This window comes from Aquarana catesbeiana, linkage group LG04 (assembly GCF_042186555.1).
Source record: "Aquarana catesbeiana isolate 2022-GZ linkage group LG04, ASM4218655v1, whole genome shotgun sequence".
In the NCBI taxonomy this organism is placed as follows: domain Eukaryota; kingdom Metazoa; phylum Chordata; class Amphibia; order Anura; family Ranidae; genus Aquarana; species Aquarana catesbeiana.
The window spans coordinates 402,460,141-402,463,082 of record NC_133327.1 but is presented as its reverse complement, the minus strand read 5'-3'; the positions used below and the strand labels follow the sequence as shown (position 1 = coordinate 402,463,082).

Below are 2,942 nucleotides of genomic sequence, written 5' to 3'. Positions count from 1 at the left end.
AGATCTTGAGGCCCATTGCTGTGCCATTCATCCACAACCATCACCTCATGTTGCAGCATGATAATGCACGGCCCCATGTTGCAAGGATCTGTACACAATTCCTGGAAGCTGAAAACATCCCAGTTCTTGCATGGCCAGCATACTCACCGGACATTTCACCCATTGAGCATGTTTGGGATGCTCTGGATCAGCATATACAACAGCGTGTTCCAGTTCCTGCCAATATCCAGCAACTTCACACAGCCATTAAAGAGAAATGGACCAACATTCCACAGGCTACAATCAACAACCTGATCAACTCTGTGCCAAGGAGATGTGCAAAAGTGTTGCGTTTTATAATTTTACTCAGTGTAGTTTTCTATCCAAGAACATACCTTATATAATCTTGCCTCTGTTCAAATCTTTAGTAAGACCTCATCTGGAATATGCAGTTCAGTTTTGGGCACCAGTTCTCAAAAAGGATATCAGGGAACTGAAGAAAGTGCAGAGAAGGGCAACCAAACTGATAAGAGGCATGGAGGAGCTCAGCTATGAGGAATGATTAGAGGAAATTAATTTATTCAGTCTTGAGAAGAGGATAATAAGGGGGGGATATGATCAACATGTTCAAATATATAAGGGGTCCATATAGTGAACTTGATGTTGAGTTATTCTCTTAACGGTCAACACAGAGGACACTGGGGCACTCTTTTCGTCTAGAGGAAAAGTGATTTCATCTCAAAATCCGGAAAGGTTTCTTCACAGTAAGAGCTGTGAAAATGTGGAATAGACTCCCGCCAGAGGTGGTTCTGGCCAGCTCAGTAGATTGCTTTATGAAAGGCCTGGATACTTTCCTAAATGTACATAATATAACTGGGTACTAACATTTATAGGTAAAGTTATAGGTAAAGTTGATCCAGGGAAAATCCTTCCTCTGGATCAACTGTGGGTATAAAATTGGGTATATTGGATTGTACGATATTTTTTATTCTATTTATTTATTGTTTTTAAGGTTGAACTGGATGGACTTGTGTCTTTTTTCAACCTGACTAACTATGTAACTATGTAACTATGTTATGGTCCGTGCCTACAGATCTCAGCTTGTAGAGTAAGTGTTTGTGGGTAACTGTATCAAATGCTTTTGCAAAATCCAGATACACCACATCCACAGGTCTCTCCCTATCTAGATGGCAGCTCACTTCCTCGTAGAATGTTAACAGACTGGTCTGGCAGGAACGACCCTTTGTAAACACATGTATTTTTCAGCAAATTGGATATAGTCCTTTATCATCCCCTCTAATAGTTTACCTACTATTGATGTTAGGCTAAATGGCCTGTAGTTTCCAGGAATATGTCTCTGTCCTTTTTTTGTCCAAAAACAATTTTATTTTAATATCAAATTTACAAGTACGATCCCAGTTAGCGGCAACAGTGGAGCTGAAGAGTGGCAGCACGATAAAAGCCATCAGCTGTAAGATGGAACTTAGTACATAGTTACATAGTAGGTGAGGTTAAAAGACACAAGTCCATCAAGTCCCACTTATGTGTGTGATTATTTGTCAGTATTAAATTGTATATCCCTGTATGTTGTGGTCATTCAGGCTCTTATCTAATAGTTTTTTGAAACTATCGGTGCTCCTCGCTGAGACCACCGCCTGTGGAAGGGAATTCCACATCCTTGCCGCTCTTACAGTAAAAAACCCTCTTTTCTTCTAATTTTAATGAGTGGCCACGTGTCTTGTTATACTCTCTTCCACAAAAAAGTTTTAGCCCTATTGAGGATCACCAGTATGGTATTTATGAATTGAAATCATATCCCCTCTCAAGCGTCTCTTCTACAGAGAGAATAAGTTCAGTGCTCGCAACCTTTCCTCATATCTAATATCCTTCAGACCCTTTATTAGCTTTGTTGCCCTTCTTTGTACTCGCTCCATTTCTAGTACATCCTTCCTGAGGACTGGTGCCAAGAACTGGACAGCATACTCAAGATGCGGCCGGACCAGAGTCTTGTAGAGTGGGAGAATTATTGTTTTATCGCTGGAGTTGATCCCCTTTTTAATGCATGCCAATATTCTGTTTCATCTATCATCTACTAGGGTCCCCAGATCCTTTTTCCATCCTAGATTCTTGTGACCTTTGCCAAGACCACGACTTTTTGCCAGCGGTTGTCAGCCCTCGCATCTCCCTGTGTATGTGCAGAGCTTTTGTGATCCATTGGGTGTCTGGATTGCATCTGATGGCCTTGTGAAAAGTGTAATGAGGATGATCTCAAAGAACTTATAAGTGGGGTCTTCACCAACCCAGTAGGTGTTCAGGACTCTCAGTCATCCACAGTGACGGCCAGCACACTCCTCAGCAACAGACTGCAGGCTGCGAGCAAACTTGATCTGGTTAACCCCATGGTGCACAGGTTTACAATAGGTTGCACCCTTGGTCATGGGACGCATACATCCACCACAGCAAACTCTGACACGGTAGATGACATACCATTTCTTGGCCTTGTAGCCTAGTCTGTGAGCTTTGTCTGGGCAAGTAGGATGTGGTGCGCAATGTAGAGAAGACAGTTGGCGATACTGCCAGCAGCAGACACGCAGGAGAAATCTCATCATATCTAACTGCTACTTCCTCCATAGCTCTTGCATGTACTTGTAGGCATTCATGGTGGCTTATGCTGATAGCTTGGCAGCTGGAAAGAGTCTCTGCCATTTTTTAAATTATTGATACCACATGTTGTGGTCAGAATACCCCTCCTTTTCCTGTGTAAAAACTGAACAGAAAAAAGCATTTAGTACAGTTGCCTTCTCTGTGTCATCTGTAACCACCCTCCCATCATCGTCTTTTATGTGAGCAATGTGCTCCGATCTGGCATTTTTACTGTTAATATAGCTAAAGATTTTTTAATTCTCCTCTGCTATGTGCCCCTTGTAGTCTTTTTCAGCCACCCTGATTTTGTTCTTACACTT

General features: G+C 42.0%; 1 pseudogene; it reads right to left on the bottom strand.

Annotated features, from left to right (window-relative positions):
• Window positions 1-1,398: 1,398 nt before the first annotated feature.
• On the bottom strand, window positions 1,399-2,639 carry LOC141141260 (large ribosomal subunit protein eL15-like; annotated as a pseudogene).
• Window positions 2,640-2,942: the final 303 nt, after the last annotated feature.